The sequence below is a fragment of the Filicampus tigris genome, chromosome 5 (genome assembly GCF_054856515.1).
Source record: "Filicampus tigris isolate MCC_2025a chromosome 5, RoL_Ftig_1.0, whole genome shotgun sequence".
NCBI lineage: Eukaryota > Metazoa > Chordata > Actinopteri > Syngnathiformes > Syngnathidae > Filicampus > Filicampus tigris.
In genome coordinates this window covers 17,708,883-17,733,980 of record NC_141221.1, presented here as the reverse complement: position 1 = coordinate 17,733,980, position 25,098 = coordinate 17,708,883, and the positions used below count along the sequence as shown (strand labels likewise).

At 40.3% G+C, this 25,098-nt stretch overlaps 1 pseudogene across 1 annotated transcript; it reads left to right on the top strand.

Moving 5' to 3' along the window:
- The first annotated feature begins 1,260 nt into the window (after positions 1–1,260).
- Positions 1,261–24,512, top strand: LOC147147625 (phosphatidylinositol transfer protein beta isoform-like; annotated as a pseudogene). The gene is made up of 10 exons (XR_015086801.1): positions 1,261–1,379; positions 5,009–5,039; positions 7,364–7,509; positions 7,816–8,021; positions 8,122–8,196; positions 8,277–8,360; positions 12,783–12,860; positions 17,482–17,592; positions 17,911–18,033; positions 22,297–24,512. The product of XR_015086801.1 is annotated as a phosphatidylinositol transfer protein beta isoform-like (transcript).
- Positions 24,513–25,098: the final 586 nt, after the last annotated feature.

Genomic DNA, 25,098 nt, shown 5'->3' with positions numbered 1-25,098 from the left:
AATGGTAAATAAAAGCAAGACAAATTCAATACAAAAGTACTTGTTAAATGTTTATTTAAAGTTTTACATCATCAATGGCCAATTTGATTCAACAAGACCTAGTGCCACATGAACACACGGTCAGAACAAAATGAATATTCCAAAATGAGCATCTAACTGCATCTGCATCTGAATATCTTCACAGATTTGACCTACTACTGGACATTCCACTTGTCAGTGCTACAGGGGAATGTGAACTTGTGCTCCCTTCTAGCTGTACCACCAGCCTAAGCCTATTTTTTCTTATCCATGTATTATTTATGGTCATACTGCAGATCTTCATCTCCTTTCTAACCTGACGTACAGTCGTCCCCTGTTGCACCTCTTTCACTGCTCTTTCAAACCTCTCAAGAGGAGTTGAAACCCTTTCTGTCTTCCTTTTGTATCTACATGGCATGATGGATTTTGGTCTAAAATTAAGAATGGCACATAGTTTTAGTGATCAAATGTAAGAATATAATGTGCAATAACAATAAAATACAATAAAGTAATCTATAGTAAACAATCATAAATTGGGGGGAGGTTATGCCATTGGCACAACTTGACTCAGGTCCTTTGCACAAATTACCCCAAGCCCACTATTTTGAAAGAAATGCATCCCCCAGCTGTTTTGAGCTAGCATCATGCGAACTGTATAGACTTATGATGTAGCTAACTAAACCACTCAAACATGTGTGAACTGTTAATTGTTCAAACACAATTGTTAAAAAAAAACATCATAGAAATGTTACTTTGGATGGCAAAAAAATGTTATTGGAACTTAAATGTGCTTTCCTATCAAGCCATGTGTATCTCATCTTTGCAGGATGAGCGAAATGGATGCGTCTTCAAAAATATGTGGTCATATCATCAACTTCTATGGTTTTCCAAATAACAGGGGTGGCAATACTTGGCCCTTGGCACAAATTACACCACTCTCCCCGACAGCTGCAGCAGAAACTTGGAGATATGAAATGTATTGCAACACAATGGCTACTTGTGAAAAATTTAACTTCATAAATACATAAATAAAATATTTGTTTTTAATACACGTGACTGTACTTCTGCTTAGCACAAACTAGTGAAGGGGTTTTGTCCCCTCTATTTTTTGCCATAAAATTAAATCAAACTGCTAACTGTAAAAGAGTGGCCTTTTCAGCAACGTGAGACTGATTTGAGATGTAACTGGCTAAACACGCATGATGAGTTCGAGCGTCCGGCCAATCACCGACCGCAAAGGGCGGGGCTAAGTACAGTTCTTCACAGCGGATGACGTCAACGGTAATCAGCGGTCGCAATAGTGGTACGACGTCCAGGTCGGGTCGGAACAAGTACAAAACGATGGTCCTCACCAAGGAGTAGTAAGTGTGATATTGTTGTCAAACCTTGCTTTTCGACTTCATTTACAATTACGTTACGATTTAATAAGGGGTTTAGATCGGGTGTGGCGTGGGTTCGGTGACTGGATACTAGCTACTAGGAAACTTTTCATCATCAGTGCGACTGACACTCACACGAGGGAAGGGTGGTGGCATTGCCCAAGAACTACTTTGTGGCCTACCGGCGTCGACAGCTGCTATCTTACTTGTTTTCCATAGATTCGTAAAGTAGCTTAATTATTAACGGGCCAGGTAATGGCTGCCGTGCGATCCTTTGCAATATGAGCGTCGCTTCTCTTTCGTTCAGTAGTTGAACTTCATTTGACGTAAACAGTATATTCGCTTACAAATAGCTAACAGAGATCAGCATTCAATAATTGTGGTGGCCAATCGCCCGGGGCTACTAAAGTTATCTGAATTTAAGTAAGGGTGCCTTGTGTGCCTTTGTTGGGTTAACTCAACCCTACCGTAGCTGTTCGCTAGCTGTACTTACATTGGTGTCAACGTTGTGCTCGTTAGCAAATAGCTCCTGGTCTTGAAGCTGGAGTAAGCGATGCCAGTACTAACACCCTGCCCAAGGAGCTCAACTAACTCAAACCATACCTTCGCTTTTAAATGATTTCAGCGCTGTATTTGATTGTATCGATGAGTTGGACGAAGTGTTTCCGCTGCTTATGCAGATGAGTCAGTGGGCTGGTTTCCTACAGCTTCGAAGATTAGTCACGTTGTACTCCGTAGATTACACTCACAGGCTGTTAACAACGAATCTTGTAGAGGCATGCTACCATTTTTTTTTACTACTAAATATCTAATGCAACAGCTCATACAACCCGCACTTTTGCATTTTGCTCGATTTGCGCCAATCAGTTTGAGTCTGGTAACAAGTATCAAATGAGAATTTCTGAAGAAAGCTTAAATTCTCCAAAATCAGGAATCAAATCAGGTAAATGACTAGTGCAGTAATCACTTGCATTAATTGTAATAGAATATATTACTAACAAATGAAATGGTTCAGGTAACTGCCATTCTTGATTTGCAAATGCTGTATTTTTCAAATCAGTCTTTCAAAAGTACTAAAGTTAACACACGATAAGTAGGATTTTATGATTGTAAAAAGTCTGAAATTTTAAACATAAACTGGCATTCTTAAAATAAATTACCAAATTACTCCCGTGGTAACATCACCTCATCAAGAGCTCAAGAACTCAGCATCATCTGCACAATCGGCATTGTGTCGTAATTACTGCACTGTATTTTCCTTGATGATTCCACATCATTTGCACAGCTGTCGTTGTTTGGTACTACTGCATGAATGGTATCCTTAACTCATTCACTGCCAGGCATTTCGAGACCCTATTTTACTGTAATGTTTGGAAAAAAATTGAAAAATATACCTATAAATTCCTGGGATTGAATGGCTGGACTGTGAAAAGACAAATACCGGTACATTTGTCAATGGCAGTGAATGAGTTAACATTGCTTCACAATGCTCTGTACTTATGTGCCATATTGTAAATGTTCTTTTTGTCATAGCTACTTGTTGCTGTAATACTAGTGTGGCTCAAACTACTGGAGACAAAATCTTTGTATGTTTTTACATACTTCGTCAATAAAGATGATTCTGGTTGTGATCACGCAATCATGATAGTGGAACCTCCAAAACAATTATGTGGTTTTAGTTGGGATTCTTAAGAGCAGTCATTTATGTTACTGTAGCAACTTTGGACAACCTGGGACATTGTGAACAATTGTGAAGTTGGTATTACATTTAATTTCCTATGGAATTTAAAACACCTTGAATTTAACTTTCCTTAACTCATTCAATGCCAGCCATCCGCAGCGCAGCTAAGCTCCTCAGTGCCACCCATCTTTGAAGGCCCACAGAATATTGTGTTTTATGACTATAGATACACATGGAACCTACCAAAAGAAAGTTTAGACCATTTTCTTTTATAAGAAAAAACAATATTTCTAGCATTTGTCATTCTTGAGTAATCTGCAGTAGAACATAGGCAAGTTTCACATCAAATCCGGGTTCTCGAAAAAAAACGGAGAATTCAAGGGTTTTGTGAAAAGACGTTTATATATAAACTGTAAACTTATAAATTACAACTTTGACCCCAATATTTTTGCTTTTATGACACCTCAGATATATAAACAGTACTTTTCTTATTTAAAAACCCCAAAACAATTCCATAAAAGCAACGTCGATGCCATAAAAAACAAAAAATGTATGAAGATTGTGCTACATACTGGCAATGGGTCTGATAGACAACACTGGTGACATCTGCTGGCGATTACACGTCATTACAACGCTTCCCAAGCTTGAAACTTTGTGATTAATTGCGTCAGAGCCTTGGGCATCAAATGCACACAAAAAACGCATTTCTCGAGTTAACTCGATGTTGGGGGTGTATAAAAAACGATTTAAAGCGATGTAGGCATCAAATGAGTTAAGATGTAAGAACCCTGACTACAGTGAACCCCCATTTATTAAGGGTCATAGGTTCCAGACCTACTCACAATTGGTGACAATCTGCCATATAGGATGAGCGGTTCAGATCATGGATGGATGGATAATACAGAGACCATAACAGGCAGTGTGCTTACTTCAAGCTGTTTGTTATTCCCAGTTAAAGTGTATTGTAAAAAGATATTAAGTGGTGTACACTTAAACCCAAATAGCTTCAAACAAAGTATCAAAGAAATTGCTAGCTTAATACTAACATAATTGTAAAATGCAATAGACGTGTTGATGAACATTAGCATAGATGTTACAGTAATTATGAACGTTCAAACAGCTGTAACTTTAACACACCCGAAAGTGTCCGGCATATTGTGGCACAACATGTTACTACATTGAAGGTGTGCATCTCTAAGTTTGGACTTGTGAGAGTGTTTCAAAAATGTTTTGATTAACATGGACGTGTTCATATGTTCAACACTGTAAACTGCCAATGTAAATGTAAAATTTTAACTCGGGATAAGTACTACAGTGTAAACTGCAGTTGTACATTACAATGTTACAGTATGCAGTAGGGCTGGTCAGGTAATAAAAATCAAATTTGGCTTATCACAATCATAAAAAACATTATAATCGAAGAAAAATGAGTTATGTGCCAAACGGTGCTGTGTGTTTTGGAAGCACCCTGATTGCACTATGCATGTGATCTACCACCATTTCTTGAGATTTAAGTGGAAGTCAACCTAAATATTGTCTTTACAAGAAAATGTTCTATGCAGGCCCACTTGTCAAAACATGGTATTCTCATTAATATTGCGTTTGTGGCATATGAGTTATGCAGTAAAATTCACCCGTTTTTAGCCATCTCAGGGGGCGGCCATTTTGCCACTTGATGTCGACTGAAGATGACATCACAGTTGCTCAGGGCTCAGATAATGACCAATCATGGCTCAGCATCAGAAAACCAGGTGACTGCCCAAAGGGGCATTTTGAAATGACTGGACACTATTTTCTGTCCATTAAATCCAGAGTCCGTTGGTTCCAAGTTTGTTAAATCAAGGTTCCACTGTATAAAAAAGTTTAAATTGGTGTAGTACTTGTATAAGTTTCACATCCTCATCATCATCTCTCTTTGTGTCTTTATTAGCCGGGTGGTTTTACCCTGTAGTGTTGAGGAGGTGAGTAATCTCATTCTTACAACGTAATTGACAAAAGTAATCTTGTGATGTTCAAATTTGTATATTCCACTTATCTTTGGACTATCCCAATGATCTATAACTACCTGTGTACTGCTTTCCAAACAGTGAATGTGAATGTATAGTTATCAGAGCACAATTATCTTTGTCATGTCTAATATGCCCCTACATTCAATATTGAGAATAGAACCTTTCGAAGGTCAAACGCGGTGCTGGGACACTGTTTGACCTGTCGATTCGTTCTTGTTTTCCAAAAGTTTTTTGTTTTTTTTCTTCGATAAGAAATAATGTACATAGTAAGGGTGGGCGGTATGGAAAAAGATATATATATCTCTATTTTTTCAAAAAACGAACGATAATTTGACGATATTCTACAAAAAAATATTTTAAATCTGCACTTGATCCACAGACCAATCGTGGATAGACAGCGTTTGTGAACAACATCTCTTTTCAATTGCTAAATACAGCTTCTGCAAAACAATGATATTCTACGACAATATTTAATAATAAAAAACCAAAAAATTATGTGTATACTTACATTGATTTTGGGGAATATTTAAGTCATTTAAATGTCTCTGCTGTTATTCCATAATGATATGACATTTTGAGCTGCAGTAAGTACTTGTGTACCACTGCCAACTACTATAGCAATCAGAATGAGAAAAAGGTGTGAACTACAGCAATCAGAATGGGGAAAAAATGCATTTGATATGTGACGTGTGTCACCCAGCAAGAGAAAAAAAAGACGTCGTCATGACAACACCCATTCGCATACATTAGACACCGTATTCAGAAAGTAAAGTTGAATAACAAAGCTGCAACTTACCGAAAAGTGCATTTTACCACTCATTCATCACTGTGATATGCAGACTTGTGACTTTATTCATGTTTGGGTGTATCCTGGCGTGACACTAATAAGCCGCCGTAGTTTGTGCAACATGCCTCGGGAAGACAGGCTAGTTATGAATGATGCGGAATAAAAGCATGTAAACTGAATGTTAGCCGAACATCCAGGCTGTCACGTTTGACTTGCTCGCTAAAGTACTGGGCGTGTGTGTGCGTGAGTGCGTTTGTGTTCGTCGGCTCAACTCGGCGACTGTTTTCTGAGTGTGTGTGCGTGTTTAAGGTTTTGTTTAGCGTGCTTGCGCGGTCGCCAAGTTTTCTTCGTCATCCGTATGGCTCGTGGTGCAACAGAATTGCTCTTCACGGTGACCGTTTCGGCACATCTAACAATGTTATTCCCACCGACGTCAGTCTTGTCAACTCCAAACCATTAACAGACTACGGACAACGTGGCCTCGCTCCGAATCCCCGCTCGACACTCCTCCATGAAATGAGGATGAAACGACTCCGCTGCAGCGCGGACAGAGTCACGTGACCGGGTCCTGCCCGCTGATTCGGCAAATGATGATCACTTCCTCCTCCTCTGCCGTCATTGCACACTGATTTCCGGCATTTCCTCATACTTTGCGGCCGTCGGCTGACTCGCTTTTTGAGGCAGTATTAATACTCGATAATGTAAAATTCCACATCGTGAAAGCAAGATTGACGATGATTATGATATATATCGCCCACCTCTAGTACATAGCAATCAATAATTTCCATGGTCAAACTTTCACCATGGTAAAACATTTATTAACGCTCTATTAACTTTTTTAATTGTCATACCATTATCATCATAAATTAAAATCTGTTAGAACTAGGAACTTTGACAAAGACATGAAAGGATAGTTAGATGCATCGCAGATACATTATTAACCCTCTTCACCTACATGGAAAAAATAAAGTTGACTGCAAAAGAAATATGGAAATTTAATCCTGCCTCACCTTGGCCAACAACTGATGTCCAGTACACGTTTGAGATGGGGAAAGTATTGGGGTATTGCTGGAGAGTTACTGCTTTAAATTGTGAGTACGCGTACTTCAACTTGGTTTCTTTTCACTAGAAAACTGTAAACCACGGACACAAGTCTTATCTTATTCACCCAATGCTTAAGGGCACTTAAAAATTTCAAGTAATTAAAGGGTTAGAGTTAGAAAATTCAAATAAAATGCGTTTCAAAATTAGTGAACTAGGTTTGCATTTCGCCATAATCCATGGAAGATCCATGATGGCGCACATTCTTCGGCGCTCTGAAAAACTGTTGAATGCACAAGTTCATCTTCTCATGAAGTATGATGACACCTCGTGTTAAGGCAACTCTGAGTTAATTTTTTTTTTAGTACACTTTGCAAAGAGTGCAGACAAATGCTTGGAACTCCACGTTTGTTTGTACTGTGGAAATAATTTTATATTTGTGTTGCAGTATCAAGTCGGACAGTTGTTTTCTGTGGCTGAAGCAAGTAAAAATGAAACTGGTGGTGGTGAGGGGATTGAGGTCCTCAAAAATGAGCCCTATGAGGAACATGGAGAGAAAGGACAGTTTACACACAAAATCTACCGCCTGAAGAGGTTTGTTGAATTTACTATTGGGTTTTCTTTGCTCCATTTTACAGTAATTGCAGTTTATGGCCAGCTGGCGGCAGTGTTGTCTAACTTTTTTTTTTTCTGAGCCAGCTATCCAATGGTTCTCACCTACACATCCACTAGCAGTCAAAGATTTGGACACACTTGTGCTATTGAATGAGAAACCATGTCTAGTCCTTTAACTGTTAGTGTACATACACTTATTGTTGTTCATAGTATGTAAACCATTATATTAAATGCTATGCTTTCTCCAAATCAATCTCCTTCTCCTCTTTCCACACCAATCCACAGTAAAGTTCCAGCATTTATTCAGCTCTTGGCACCAGAAAGTGCCTTTGTGTTTCATGAAAAAGCCTGGAACGCCTACCCCTACTGCAGAACTGGTGAGTCCTCTTCCAGTTGTTGTTGGCTCATCCTGAGTGATTGTCTATATTTTATTGTCGCTAATGTCACGTTTCTTTTTTTCTCCTCTCACCCATACTTGGTCAGAAGTGACGGTAGGTATCCTTTGATGGCTGGATGTTTGGTGTTTTTAATTGATCAATGCATTATAGCTAATACTACAGTGCACTGTATTCATTTGTGTATTCTTTGTAGAATGAGTATATGAAAGATAATTTCTTGATCAAGATTGAGACGTGGCATAAACCGGATCTTGGAACACAAGAAAATGTGAGGAAATTTGTATTACAGCAAGGGAATACTTTGTATTGTTTAGTATGCCCAAATTGATTTGAATGTGTATGCTTTAGGTGCACAAACTCGATCGCTCGTCCTGGCAGCAAGTCACTGTTGTGCCTATTGACATTGCTGACAGAAGTCAAGTTTCAGCCTCTGTAAGTAAAAATGAAAACCTCAAAAGCACTGTTTAGCTCAAACGGTTTATCTCATGCCAATGGACCCATTGCACATAATCTCCCATGTTGCCAAAATCGCGTCTGCCTTTTCGAAAAATTGCATTCTTCTACTCGCCTTGTTTACAGGACTTGCCCAAACCAACCATCACAGACATACATCATCTTTGTAAGTGCTTATGTAGCAGCAAACCAAGTCAGTCCTTTTCCTAACATTGTGGTTAGGTTCGGTATAGGTTAACGATATACTAATAATAAACTACCCCATTTAGTGATATATGATTTAGGTAATGTATTAATGTTGGAGTGCACATTTCCAGTTAAGTATAGCCTAAGCAGAAAATATGTAACATTGTCTTCTGTGTACTTTCAAGTTCTTCTTCTTTTTTTACATTTTTTAAAAAAATTTTATATATATATTTTTTTTTTAACCTGTGTTTTGCATTATTACCGTCAGAGAAAGATAGATGGACGGACAAGGGAGGTTCCTAGCTTTTGCTTCTGATCATCGAAGAAGCACAAAAACCTGCATGTTAATGTTGGGCTACTTAATGTTATGAGTAGATTTTATACATTTTAACTTGTATAAAATCAATTGTCACTAGATGCGGCAAGTCGTTCTCTTTCTTTAATGAGTCTATTCCTCCTTTTAATTGAATGTTTTCATGCACTGCAGTGTCCAGGAAAGCAGGTTCTGTGACAGAGCAATACACGGATATGAAGTCACAGCGTTTATGTGCAAAGAGCCCATTCATTTATGATGATATGATGTAACTCATTATTCATATTATGTTTTCTTTTTACAAGCTCTGCTAGAAGCTCTTCCAACCACTCAGCACCAGTCTATGAAGATATTTTAACAATGTAACAAAGAATGCATTTTTTTTTCCCTATTTGAAGATATAATTAATTAACTTGGGGCAGCACATGGGTTAGCATGCTCGCCTCACAGTTTAGAGGTTCTGGGTTGAAATGTCAGATCAGGCCTCCATGTCATCTGCCCATGTTTGTGAATTTAAGTGTAACGCTGTGAGTGGTTGTTTATGCAGTATGTGACCTGTGATTTAAGCCCGGTTCACACGGCAAGTTTTTCAAATTGTCGGCCAACTTCTAAACTTTGAGTGGCCCCACGTGATGAGAAAAAATTTCAGGTATAACATTTTTTAACGTAGCGTTAGTGGTGTGCAAGATCAACACATCACACACGAACCGATTCATTCATGGATATTCTCACATCAAACTGCAAATCTTGCAAAATCCCTCGAGATTAAACGTGACTTCTGGGTAAACAAACATGACGGGTGAAGAGGCAGCACGGGTCTCAGGTCGTGCCTTGACGTTGGCCCTAGTTTGTGGATTAGTTTTATTTTTGGGGCCGACCTCGGGTTGTCGGGAGGGGAGATTCGGGGCTAAAATCGGGCCGATTATCCTGCCGTGTGAGCCAGGGTTAAGCCCGATTTTTAGCCCCGAATCTCCCCTCCCGACAATCGTAGGTCGGCCCTGATTCTTGCAATGGCTCCAAAAATAATCTTGGCAGATAATCCTGCCGTGTGTGGTGTGCTCAGACTGATCTCGACTGCTCGGGATGACGTCCGAATTCACATCAGGGATATTCAACATGTTGAATTGTTTTGGCCCTGCTTTGCACCGTGTGTGATGTGCCCCGTGGACAAAGGAGCGCGCAGCCATTTGACAGTGATGTGCAGCCAATCAGAAAGCGGGGAAGTGTGGTGGGAATTCAAAATGAGAACAGTCATGGCTCAACAGAGCCCAACAAACTAGCGCCACCGTCAAGACACGATCGGAGACCCCTGCTGCCTGTTTGTTCACTCTGAAGTCACGTTAAATCTTGAGGGGTTTTGCAAGATTTTCCGTCCGACATGAGAATATCCGTGAATGAATCGGTCTGTGCGTGATGTGTTGATCTTGCCATTTGGCTGCACACCATACATGGTACGTTCAAAACTGTTATATCTGTGATTTTTTTTTTTTTTTTAGCCCTCGTCACGTGCGGGGTCTCTCAGAGTCGCGCAACAATTTTCAAATCTTGCCGTGTGAACCAGGCTTTGACTAGCAATTAGTCAAGAATGTAGCCTGCCCAAAATCAGTTGGAATACGCTCCAGCTCAGTCGCTACCCTAAAGAAGACTAGCAGTATAGAAAATGGATGGGTGGAAAGATTTTTATTTGACAGTAGTTTTCTTTGATTGCCTCACTTCAGAAAAAAAAATCTGAAGATTTTAGGCGGTTACATATTATTGCTGTTATTTAACGTTACATTGCCTCATTTCGCTGCGTGAGTGTGTGTCTATACGTATGTGTGTGTGTGTGTGTGTGTGCGCGCGCGCACATACATGTTTGTTTGCCCTGGGAAGTTAACGAGGCGGACATGTTTGCCTTTCTGGAGGAGTGTGTTGTGTCTAAGGGCCCTATCAGCCCTCAGCCTCGGGCATGGCTGCAGGCCCTGGGACATACCGCCTGCACCGATGAGTTTGTTAGTGTAATTACAGCTCACAGTTCTTCATATGGCAGCATTCGACAAACGCACGCGATGCACACAGGGCACACTAACACATTCTGGTTTACTGGGGGAGATTCTCCCTTTTGTCTGCCACGGCACATTGATTCACAGACCTCATTAGTGCCGCACACTGCATTGTTATAGGGATCGAGCTCTCAGCATTAAAACAGTCAAATTAATGTGTGTGTATTTCCACTGAGTTTTGCACCCTCCTGTTGGCTGATTGCCCTGAAAAATAGCTTTCAGCTGCTGGCACATCATGATTTATTTATAATTGCTGGGCCCTTGAGCAGTTGATGATTTGAAACCCTTTCGTTATATTCAACTTTCTTTTTCTTTTACCCATCCTATACATTTAACTGAGCCTCCCTGCATCTTCATTATATTTCAGTATTAAGAGGTTGGCCAGTACATCAGTTATTACAGCCGTAATACTGACATCACTAAATTAGACCATGTCACCAATGATACAAAGTAGGGATGTGCGAGTATATCAAGCCGATACCGGCCTTATTTCAATGTATTGGGCACTCGCGACGGCGGCCTATACCAGTCACTGCTACTCAGCTCTTGTGGCTGTTTTGCTATCAGAAACTGTGCATAAACTATGTGATCTGTAGCATATGTCAATCCTCTCATATGCCCATTAACCCATTAAAGCCTGAAGCCCCTCGCGAGACATCTCTCTAAAACCTACGGCCGTCTTTGGAGTCACCCTTGAAAACCTGACATTTTCGCCACCTACGAAATAATTAATATCTCAGCCCCTGTAGCAGATAGAAACATAATTCAAAAAGAATTTGAGAGCTTAGACATGTGGCTTTCACACAGGCATATGCTTATTAATCTTTAGTGTTTCAATTGAAGATGCAAGTGAAGCACTATATTTAATACCAACATTTTAGCTTTAGTGGTAGAAACGCGGTTATGTGCTCCCGTCCTTAATGGGTTAAGATACAATTGCTGTAGGTGTATGTATGTTTATAAGGTGCATGGGTAGCAATCCCGGCCCTCGAGGGCCAATGTCTTACCTGTTTTCAATCTGTCCCTGCTGCAACACACTTGATTCAAATTATCATGTACTCAGCAAAGTCTGCAGAAGCTGGATAACGATCCTGATCATTTGAGAATTTTAGCTTAGAGTGCATTATTAGTGTGTTGCTACCAGCATACGTTTATTTGTTTGCTAGCTACATTTGGGTAGTATGATAAATTCTCCATTATGGTATTTCATGCTTATACCTTACACATTACCTGCTTTCATCGACTGGGGAAAAAAAAAATGTTATTATATCCTGCATTAATAAGGTGTATATTTCCTGCCGAGTGCAGTCCAGGCAACATAGCGCTTTTACTTACTTAGTCACTTAGACTAATATCAGTCCGAAAAAGTGATATATGTATTGAACATCACTAATACAAAGTAGCAATATGTGTAGGTTATGGCAAGCATGCATGTTTGTCTTGTATTACCTTTTATCAAATGTGAATGAGTTTTATACTTATATTAGGGATAGAATTTATTTTTTTGTTTTTATTTTATTTATTTTTTATGAATAAGATGAAATTTATAATTCAACAAAAATCAACATTATGCAAATCTGAAAACTTTTCATGACATTTCAACAAAGTTGACTTTTTTTTTTTTTTTCAGATGTTGATGCCAATGTTTTACTTTTTACGAATATCGGCTCCAAATATAATTTATCGGCCTCCTTGACTACTAATAGTTGGTATCTGCCCTGAAAAAGCATATCGGTCTATGTCTAGTTTACATATAGTATATGAACACAACGCTGCACGCTTATCCAACCTTGTTGAGTTTCAGGTGTGTCTATTAAACAAGTTGTGCTGTGTATAATGTGTCAGTTTTTGTCACCATAGGACTACAAGCAGGAGGAAGACCCCGCCAAATTCAAGTCAGTTAAGACAGGAAGAGGACCACTCGGGCCTCTTTGGAAGGTATTTCTCTTTAAAATTCTGGGTGTTGGATGGGTTTGAGTTTGGGGTTCTGTGGAACTTCTTCCACACCAATCTTATCCAAGCATGTCTTGATGGACATTGAAACTATTCCCACATCAAAGGCACGGACAGTTCTATGAAAAAGAATTTGCCCTCTTCGCAATATCAGACAAAGATAACCCTAGTGTTTGGGTTAAGAGCTCAAAAATGTCATTGTTTTGTCAGTTATCTCATTGTTTTACTTTCTTTATACAGTTGCAAATTGCTTTCATCTTGAATATTGAGGGGCGGGGGGTTATAGGCCGCCGTAGAAGGCAGGCTCAGTCAAGCAGTGTTGAGTTGTGGAGGCAAACAGACTACGGTTACATGCAGTCAGTATTCGGGTTAAAGTCAAAATTCCGATTTCTGAGTACTGCCGCATTTGAATAACCCGATTTAAGCGACGACGCACGGACGTTGTGGCGCAAATAGAAATTTCCACTCGTTACTCGCTACCGTCAATAAAACACGTTATAATCATGCTACTCACCGCACGAATAAAGCAGAGCGCTGTGGTGCGTTCATGACCCCGTTGACTCCCGCTTGCTACCAATCATCGGCTGTGCCGAGGAGCTTCGGCTGTGCTGTCGTCTACGCGTCCTTGGACGCGGCTTGGATCTCCAGCTTGTCAAGGAGCTTCCCAGGGCACACCGATCTGAGGAGCTACACGCGCCTGCTGCTCCCACAAGGGTAGCATTGTTGAACGCCCGGTCGTTGACGAACAAATCGTTTATTCTGAGGGAGCTATTTCTCTCCAATGACTTGGATATCCTCTGACGTAGACTTGGACTGGCGCCGACTGAGTGTAGTGCGATGCTTGAACTATTACCACCTGCATTTTCTTACTTGGACGCTCCGGGAACTTCATGTCGTGGTGGTGGAACGGCAACTGTTTTTAAAAACAGTTTTAAACCGTGTATATTTGTCATATCAATCACCAGCTTTGAGGGCACTTTCTGTGACATTACCAGTGCTGTTCCTGTGCTCAGCGCTGTCATTTACCATCCTCACAAATACAACATGGAGTTTCTGAATGACTTTGAATCTTCTTGCCGAAATCATGCTGCTATACAGTATGGTCGCATCCCATGTGCCGTCAAGTTTTGGACACATTTCCAAGCTGCCTTTTATTTAGAAAATTCTGGAAAAAGTGGTGCACTCAGTTAAAATCTTTCTTGGTTGAACATGTCTTGGAGGTTTTCCAGCCAGGTTTCAAGATGATGCCTAGCACAGAGTCAGCCCTGTTACATGTTTTTTAACTATATCCTCCTGATAAATGACACTGGAGACTGTCTTGATTTGTTGGATTTAAGTCCAGCATTTGATACGGTGGACAGTGCACAGTATTTTTCTGTCTCGTTTGCAGCACTAAGTGGGCATTAGTGGAAGCGCTCTAGAGTGTTTTTTTTTATCCTATTTGCCTGGCAGGACTTTTTCTGTTATCCTAGGTTCCTCTGTGTCCCACTCTGCCCCTCTATCGTATGGTGTTCAACAAGGTTCTATATTAGGGCCCCTGCTGTTCTCATCGTATTTGCTGCCCCTGGGTTCCATCCTTCGAAAACATGATATTTCCTTCTACCGCTATGCGGATGACTGTCAAATCCATGTCCCGCTGAGCAAAAAAGACTCTTTCTCCTTAAGACCACTTTTGCCCTGTCTGCCCTGAGGACATCAAAGACTAAATTTCTTAAATTTCAACAAAAAGAAAACAGAAGTTATGGTCTTCGGTCCCAGTGCCTCTTCTACACTCTCTTCCGTTGACCTGGGCCCTCTGGTTCATATCTAAAGCCAACAGTCTCGAACTTGGGTTTTAAATTGGACAGTGATCTTAAATTGGACAGGCAAATCAGCGCTTTTGTTAGGTCCATCTTCTTTCATCTTAGACAGATGGCTAAGGTGAAGCCCCTCCTCTCTCATCAGCAGTTAGAAACAGCAATCCATACCTTGGTTGTATCTCGGCTAGATTACTGTAATGCACTTTATTTTGGAGTCGGACAGTTCTCTCTCAAGCATCTCCAGTTGGTCGAAAATGCTGCTGCTCGCTTCCTAACTGGATCTTGGAAGACGGAGCACATAACACTGATTCTGGCTTCCCTTCACTGGCTCCCAGTGCATTTTAGGGTTCATTTTACGATGCTTCAATTTGTTTCCAAATCTTTAAATGGCCTCGCCCCGGCGTACCTCTTTGAGCTCCTCCACTCCTATGTACCTTCCCGGCTACTTGAGGTGCCGAGGACTAAGCTGAGCCTCAGAGGGGATCGAGCCTTTTCTGTTGCTGGTGCTTCCATTTGGAATGTCCTTTTATTAAATGTTAGGCAAGCCTCCTCTACGTCCATTTTTAAAACCTGTTTGAAGACACATTTCTATTCTTTGGCTTTTGATCCGATGTGAGACTGCTGTTTTACGGTGTCTACTTTATATAGTAATTTGTGTTTTAATTTATTCTTTCTCTTCTTTTCCTGTTTTCTTCCTTTCCTTTCTTCCTCTTCTCATTCTACCTTCTTCAAATGTCTTCTTCCGTCTTTCTTTGTGTCTGCAGTTGACAAATATTATTACAGCCACTTTTTTGGCACGCTAAAGAAGGTGGCAACATGCATGACTACTACTTTGTTTCTTTTTCTTCGTCCGTGCCTTCGTGTTCCATTTCTTCTGCGGTACTTTCTTTTGGTAGTTGGCAAATACTTTTGTACATTATAGCCACCTTTTTAGCATGCCAAAGAGCGTGGTCACCTATGGTAGTGCATTACTACTACTACTACTTTTCTTTTGTTTCTTTTTCTTTTTCCTCTTCAGTAAAATCACTCTTTAAAAACTGCATTTTAACTTGGTTTCCTTCAGTTGTTTATGTCTGAAGTGAGAAAACTATGCAAAAAGGAATGAGAATCTGAGAAGAGGGCAAATACTTTTTCACCGTGCTGTAATTGTAAAAAAGCTTTTCGGAATATTAATTCAAAGTGTAATAATATGCAACCAATTTTGTAACAATTCTGTAAAAAAAAATCCAAACGTACTGCATATGAATAAATCAATCTTGAGTAAGAGGACTAAAAAGCTCTTGTCTTAAAAGACTTAAAGATGAAGGCTTCTTGTTACAATTTTACTCGATTCTTGCATTCTTTATTGACCCGAGAAGCTGTTTTGCACCCGAGCGCGAGTGTCTGTATTTATCAGGACAACATGGAGCAGGAGTGGGGCTGCAAGAGTTTAAGGCTGCCGGCTGATGAAGATAAATCACCACTTTCACAATTCTAATTGGCCCTAATACAAATTTCAAGTTGCCACGGCAGATAATGGTTTTATTCTCGAAAGTCTGCCTTCCCGCTCAATCTGTCTGCCAGTAGAGAGAGATGATCATGACTGACAGAGACATGAGTCACCTGTAGAAAAAACGTTGACTGGAGTATTGTTGCTCCCCTCTAAATTCTTAAATTCTGCTGTAACCTCCCAAGAGTCCTCTTTTCTTTTTTTTTTTTTTTAATAAACAGCTTAATAATTTAAACATAGGAAACTTTCCTTTGCTACCAGAAATTCTCCAGAACAAAGGCGGTCAAACTGCTTTAAAACGATGAATAAAGAAACACAACTTTTCATTTGCGTTTTTAATTAGATCATTTTCCCATCCACAGTGGACGCTTAAAGAGTTTGGGAAAAAAAATACTGTGACAACAGAGCACCAATTTTCTGCCAGCCTCGTGGAGCAACAAAACTCTTGTCTATCTGTGCATGCACACATGCTTGCATATCACTTCCCTTTGTATTTCTCAAAACTTCTGCTCCTTTGAGTGGGGCACAGAGAGGGGGAGAATAAATGTCACCGTAAGTGTTTTGATGTAGAATGCGTTTCATGTGAAGTTCTCCTTTTGCCATGACAACTTTTCTAAACCCACTGCAAATTTAGAAATGTTTCTCATTTCACTCCTCTCGCTTTTCTCCATGATGGCAGCATCAAACAGCAGCGGGATGGGGGTGACTGAGGCAGGTCTGTGGCATTTTCTCCTGGAATACTGAGCCAGAATGAAGTGATTAATTAAACAGGTGTTCTCTGAGGCTTCTCTGGGAGTGTTCTGGGGGCGAGCAAGTCCTAGGTGTTAATAATGTAACCAGCTTTGCACCGCCCTTATCGCATCTCCGGTTCCGTTTTATCTGCCTTCCCTGGCCACAAAGGCATGTCTGTCGGGAACGGTGTCACTGTCGGGGCGGAGGCAGAGAACTGGTCCCTTTATCCACTTTGCTCTGCCACCGCCTCCCCCGTTTCCCTTCTTCTCTTCAGAGGACAGCACAGAGCGCAGAATGGATTTAGAAAGTGTGTTATAGATTAGGGCACTTTTATCTGTGCACGGCACATCGTCATGTTGATAATTATTTCACTAAGCTCCACGCACAGAGCTTTATGTATTAATGACTTTTTTTTTTAACTTAAAATGCTGCCAAGATTGGTCTTAAATGGTATTCTCTCCGCTGTCTTTATGATTATTTTCTCATTTACAACTTATGGTTACATTATTTATCCTGGTGGAGCCCTCAAGATGGGTGGATTATATTCATTCTTATTTGAGATTCTTTTTGCTTTTTCCCTCACTAGAAAGAGCTGGGTGCCAAGACTGACTGCCCTAGAATGTGCGCCTACAAACTGGTCACAGTCAAGTTTAAATGGTTTGGCCTGCAGACTAAAGTGGAGAATTTTATCCATGAGGTTAGTTTGACAATTGTGCACAATTTACACTCAATACATTCTTGACTTCTTGACATGATTTCAGACTCTGCTGAGTACTATGGTGATTCAGATTTGGTCAAATTAGACATTTTTGATGAATGTCCTTTGGCTGGATATTCCCGACATTTCTCATGTGTTGATTTTTTTTTTTTTTGGGGGGGTGTGTGCCTAATTTGACTAAATTAATGGACAGATTGCATGGATTTCTTTGAATTGCAGAAGCCATAAATTGAAAAAAAAAAAAAAAAAACAATCAGCACATCCGTCAGCCCTAACCTGCATGATACCCTCTTTCAGCAAGAAAAGAGGATCTTCACCAATTTTCACCGCCAGCTTTTCTGTTGGATTGACAAGTGGGTGGAGCTAACAATGGATGACATTCGACGGATGGAGGCAGACACTCAGAAGGAGCTGGATGAGGTGAGCACAAAGAGCATCTTAAAGATGGGGACGGACAAGTCGTGTTATACAGTAAATGCTGTCAAAGTTAATGGTATTTTTTTAAGATTAAATTCTTTTAAGTGCTTAAAAATGAACTCTGTTTTATTTACTTACTTTGGTGGCCTATACAACCTCTTCTCATAAGTGCATCAAACTTAGGAGTCACTGGCGTGAAGACGGACAAACACGGACTATCGGTAGTTTTACTTTCGGTTTTACTTGCTTGATGCTTGTTGGAGAAATCTAAATTCATTTGCGCACTTTGCAAAGCCAATTCATACACCATATTAGCTCTATGTCTTTGGCGCATCATCTCAGAGCAAAATAGCCTGCTCAAGTTACTTCCACAGGGCTTTGCAAATCAACGCTGCTGGAGTGTGGTGCTCGTGGGTGGAGCTAAACCTGTAAGTGAGAAGTTGTGAAAATTGATCCTATGAGAAGAATATAGGAAAGATACTTGTAAAGCGGAGTCTGATTTGTTTAACAATTGTATTTTACTGGAGAAGAATTGTATTCAAATATCAAAGAAAGCTATTAGAACAATCTTGGAATCTGAATATACGTAAGTGTTACAAGCTTTGTGGAAAACAAGTGGTAGAAGTAGAAAAATGCTATTCATTGTTTTACTGCAGTAGTGGTAATCCGGGTCATCCGTGATGTAAACAGAAGCATTGTAGGTAATGGCGTCATGGCTTTCGGGTTAGCGCCAGCGTTAGCAATCGACGCCCGATTTCATTTCTCACATTGGGACAGTCGTTTCTGAAAGCTAGCTTTAGTTACCACACACAGGCTACCGTGCATGTCCTGTTGTGGTACGCTAACATATGGTAGCATCTTCTACAGATTATGGAGGCATTGGTCAGCGAACATCGAGCAGCAATAGGACGTGCTGCCTCACGGTTGCTGTGACTACGCACCGAATGTTGCGTATAGGAATCGGAAATCTCAGCTCTCCAAGTTAACACAACATGACCTATTTTCCAAAAACCCTTAATGGCACCACCTAACAATAAAAGACATAACATGGACTCGTGAGAATGTACTACTTTAGATTTCTAAAGATTGCTATTTTTTTGCAGGTGCATACCACATTTTGAATGTGTAGATTAAATTGTGCGTATTAGAGAAGAAAAACAAAACTTTTGGATTAAATCAAAACAAAAGTGTTTAGTTTTATTTAGCACAGTGCTTTTCCCTAGTTTACTCATTTGATTTCACTCTCCTCTACATTAAAAAAAAGGATTGGTGCCCAAAAAGGTGAAATGTTTACAAGTATTTTTTTAAATTATTGGTAGTTTCATAGTGTTAGTGCAACTCGGCACTACTGTTGATGACTAGTTGACTAGCAAAATAATAGTTTGTGTCAGCCCTACTTGACACGTTTGCGCCAAAACATCATCGCATATTGCATTTGCGAATGGCTGCAGCACCACACTAGCGCACAGAGACAAGCATGGTAGCGATATAAAAAAAAATAAATAAAAAAGAAGAGAGAAATCGAATCGTGGCTTGAGTGGATTGTTACATCCCTAGTTAATTTAGTTTTAGTTATAGTCTTTTGACTAAAATTAATTAGTTTTATTCATGAATTAATCATCTGATTGTATTTTAGTTTTAGTCCAATTTTAGTCGATGAAAATAGAGCAATTTTAGTCGACTAAATGTTGATGTTTTCCTTTAGCATCCATTTCAACTTTTATAAAGTATAACACGCCTATTTGTAACTGCTAAACACGTAAGACACACATTCAACACAACTGTGTCATTATTAAATTTTGTTTGAATGAAAAATGTTGAAATCACAATATTATGCCATCTTAAAACTTAAAAATTAGTTTTAGACTAAATTATTATTTTTTTTTTAAAAAAGGGAGGGGCTGTTGTATCGAAAGTGGATTGAATTGTTTACAACTGTTTGTGTCACCCAAGATAGCGTATAGCAAGGGGAAATCGAGAATATTTATGACTGTGTTATAACGCAATACTATTGCATTTTATCGCAAAATGTTTGCATTTTAATACAATAAAAATAATTATTGCATAAAACGCAATGTTATTTTAGGAGGAGAACGATAGACTTCCACTTTCGACTCGTAGCGTTCAGTGCACGGCGGAGTTGGCATGGGGATGAACCGTCAGGTTTGGAAATATTTTTACACTCTAGAGATGACCCAGACAAGGATATACTTTGCATGCAAACGGATAAGGTGTGTATTAAATGTAAACAAAACAAAATTGCTATCCACCTTTATACTTGTCAGTGAAATGGGCGTCCACTCGTTCGCAGACTATGCCTGTGAGAACAACACACGAAAAAGAAAAAAAAAAAAAGGACTCCAGATGGTTTTTTTTGTTGTCGTTTTTTTTAGTTAAACTTGCCCTCCTGGGGGTTAAGATCAGGGGATGCCGTTAATCTTGCCAGCTATGGGGATGTGAAGCCCTTTGAGACTTTCCTGTGATTAAGGGCTATATAAGTAAATTTGACTTGACTTGACTCTACAGTGTTGCGCAGACTGTAGTATTGACAGCTCCGTGGTATCGCAGAAGAGAACAGTGGTCTTTCTTTTTAAAGGAACACAACACATCAGTCGATACTTGACCCAGTTAGGGACGATTACAAGAATGGATGAAAACCCACTTCCGCCCTTGCTTAATCCGTCCTTTTAAAGAAAAAAAAAACTTCTCATCTTTCGTCCTCCATCCATAAACTAAGCGTCTGTCTGGGACGGACCTGGAACGGAATGCCCATCTCTGGTAACAATAATAATAATAATTTAGAATCCACCTGAATTGGTTGACTCTTGACAAACTCTAAATTTTAACAAACCTGGACATAGCCAGACTGCTTTACAGGTTTGCCCAATGTACTCTACGTTTTGCTCCTGTCTAGATGCGCAAGGAGGGTGCAGTGTGTGGCACAAAGGCTGCACAGGAGTAGCCAGGCCAGGTAGAGGCCAGTCTTTACCTCTGGGTTCGGTGTTGCTTCCTTCACTCTTTTGGGTGTTGTCAAATGCTGTTTTGTTCACTTTTGTGGTGTATAATGTATGTGTTCTGGATATGTTTATACATCTGTGCATTCCCCCCCCCCCCCTGCAATCACGCGTGCACATTGTAAGAAGTCCCTTAGGACTGTAAAAAGTCTCATCTTTGAGCACAAGTTATGAACAAAAAGCCAGGATCGTAGCACTCATAATCCACAGCAAAAATGTGATATCAGAGAAGTAAATCCAAAGTGTTTTAGTTCTGTAATTCACATTCTCAGTGAAACCTTACACACTGATTTTTCTCTTGGAACTCCTCTTCCTATCTGAGCGCTTTTTGGCCATACAAGGAGAAAATGGCAGAATACAGGCTAGACGGTACTAGCCTGGCCTAAGAGGGACAGGCTCAAACATTCCCTGCTGTCTACCAGCACTGCACCAGCATGTGTTATCCATTTTCTCTTTGGGTAAGTAAACATTGGTTACCTTCAAAGAAGAATGTGGTGAGGACGAGGTTATCGTGGCTGGACAGGATGATACTTGCGTGTGATGCTAGCCCATGACTCCGCGACATACAATGCCTTGACTGCAAAGGGTGAAGGACAACCTCAGGCATGAATGTATGGTGCCTCTTGAACAAAACAGTCGTTTTATGCACACTGGAAATGGTCCTGTCAGAGTAGAGGAAGGAGACGGTCGAGAAGGAAGGGCCAAAGGAGCGGTTCCCTTCAAGATGGCTCCTATTCCTTCATTAACATACAAATGGAATTCTGCCTTTGAGAAGAAGTCTCTGTGGTGATTGAGTGAAAGAGGATGGGGCCGGAGGTGGGATGGTGGCAGAAGCAGGAGGGTAATCCTGATGCCGTTTCATCACATCTGTCCGTTCCTCTGTTTAGAGCCACAGTTGGTTTGAACTGTTTTATTAATGGCTTCAGCTATCAGATTCGAACACTAATTGGCTATCGAAAGATATCAGCCTCAGGGTGGCAGAATCCGTTTTTTTTTTTGGTTGGTTTTTTTTTAATCTACATATGACAAAAACAAAATAAGGATTGTTCTTTTTTGTTGTTTTTTTTGTTGACTGACCTTTTTGTGACATGGCTGGGAATCGGAAAAAAAATACAAATTGAAATTGTCTTATTGGAAACAGTTCCACCTGAAAGCTAGTCAAAGATGTTTTTGAAGTTTCACATATCCACTTACTTATGCCCTCCTGTTTAACATACATTCCTTAACAAGCTCTCTCTCCATTTCCCCATAGCTCCGCAAAAAAGGTGAAGTAAGAGGAACGAGTGCTGCAGACGAATAAAGCAGCAATGGATCTCAAACCGCCAAACTAACAGCAGCAATGGTGGCTGCTAACAGGGCTCTGTCTGTGGCACTTTTTACTTCTATCTTCAAACATTCAGGCTGTGGACAAGGTGCCCGGGGGGATGGGGGGGGGGCATGCAATGAGTAGAGCAGATCCCCAGCTTTCACCAAATCCTAAATCCACTGAGGAATTGATTTCTAGAAACCAACACAATCTCCACTGACTTCCTTCTGATTTTGTGACCCTCTGAGTGAATATGAAAAGAAATTTGTTTTTGCTCAACATGTGTTTCACAGGAGCAAATTCACCCTCTTGAACTCAGATTAGCATGTGTTGGACCTAATCTTACCTGATGTTTTGTTTTTAGCACCAAACCCCCACACCCCCCTGAGATGATGCCTAGTTCTGTCTTTTCCACAGTTTTAACTGTACACACTGGTTCAGCAGTTTGCATTCCTCAGTATGAGTGTGTGCGTGCGTGCGTTATACTTTTTTGCTGTTCCTCCACTAGCTCCATTAAGAGATTACTATCGCCCTCTGCACCCCCGCCCATTGTAATCCTCCCATCAACAGCCCACCTAACTCAAAGCACTGCATCTTATTAACACTGACAATCATGCCTGTGCAGGTCTTCACACTCACTCAACACACACACACTCACACAAACATCCACACCACGCACACAAACGAACATACACACACTCACAGGTGCAAATGCCTTTGCGGTGACTGATCCTCTTAACGAACCTAGGCGGATCCATGCAAGCTCGATCAGCCAGGTGACGTTAATTTAGCGGGTGTTTTTCCTCTTCATTCCCATTTCCAATAGGCTCAAGACATGAATTCATGAGTCACATTGGATTCATTTGATACCAAAATGCACTGGAAAAACAGCCCCTGATGGTGCTAGTTCCCTTCAGCTTGGTGCTGCTCGGCCCACCTTAGCCCGTCCGCCCGCCTGCCTTGTTCAGCTGGTAGAGCCGCCGAGCGTGTTTGATTTCATTCACACTGTGTTTACATGAGTGCTTCACCAGTGCCCAGTTAAAACCAGCGCTCCCCACAGCTTGCCTTAACCTCTGAACCTTTTGGACCTAATCTTACCTACTGTACCTCTGCAACCAGCTGCTCGCTTTAGCTACCTCCCTTGTTTCTGGCTGACCATTTCACAGACACCTAAAGGTCAACGCTTGCTATTGCTGTAGCAGCTGCTGTACTGTTTGGAGTCAGTGATTGCAGGGCTTTATGATGTCTCGTATTTGTCAAATGTAATTTGGTTTAATTTGTCTTGTTTTTGTTTTATTTTTCTGAATTTCCACTGTTTGATGGACATGCCATATTAATGAGTCCAGAGTTTCAACTCACAGTGCACTTTCAGTATAGCCTTTGTAATCATGTGTCTAAGGCTATTGTTTTGAATCATTACTAGTGTAACAAACGCTTAGCGATTGACTCCTCCATGGAGTTTATTTGTGCATATGTAATCATCAGGACTAGAGACGTTTTTATTGCATTATTTTTTCTTCTTCTCTGATATTAAGGTCAGTCTGATCATTTCATATCCAAAGATTGTCACAGCTTTTGTTTACACGTATTCAGCAATTATGAGCTGGTAAAATAGGACAAGGAAGCAACAATGAAAATTGGTATCCAACCCGACTGAATACAGGATATTTCGATGTTCCATTAACCACTTCCTTTTACCTTGCTATATGCTTTCAATGGAAATTAAGTATTACAATTTCAGGTTCGGGCAAAGTGATGTGTTGGAGAGCTTGCGCCTTTTGACAAATGTTCATTTGAATGATGACCTGTTGTTCTTAGCCAAATGCCTCAGAGAAGCCTTTCCGTCAACAATTCATATAGTAGTATGTGACATTTTTGTCTGTTTTATGGTAAAATTATTCATTTCAGTTTAATGATCAGTCACAACACTGATAAAAACGGGAAGTGTTTTTGTGGAACAACTATACTGTCTAAATTATAAAATCTACAACTGTAAAAATAATCAGAACTGCTTGATTTCAGGTGTTTTTGATCCAATTTTGATAATTGGGGAGCATGGGATTGAATGTAGATGTGCCGTTTCTGCCTTTAAATCCTCAAGTGTTACATGAAATATGTGATTTGTATATCTAATAAATTTTGAGAGAAAAAATTACACGTTATCTAGTTATGCTGTCTGCTTTTAATCTTTTTGGGTTTTCTCTCACCATGTAGCAAAAGCTGGTGGATTGTCCCTAGTTTGATCAAGGTCTTGTTTCTCAGCTCTTGTAGCACTTCATCTCTGTTGTTGTCACATTTCTTATTGCCTTTTTCTTCCAACGCCCCCCCCCCCCCCCCCCCCCCACTGTTTTTGTTTTTTTGGTTACTTATAAATGCACTTCTGGAACTGTTTACTGATATAAGATTGACCAAAAATTACCCGTAGCTGATGGCCAAGTGGCAAAATTACGAGTTGATTTTTAAAGCACAGGAAGGACTGCTTGTCTGCCAGCTGTGATATTGCCCTTTGTCATTGTTTGGAAGCACAGCCTTGTTCTTGTGGAAGGAAACCAGTTATTGCTGACCTAGAACAAGCTAATAGTGTTGTTTCTAAAAGCAGAGATGGGCACACTTGCCCACGCACCACCTGCTAAGTGGCAGCTCACAATATTCTACTGTAGGCACATATCCACCCGCCTATGTGTCTCCCTTTTGAAGCCCATGTAGGAATATGGCACAAATAATCCAAAAATCCATGTGGTTTAAAGA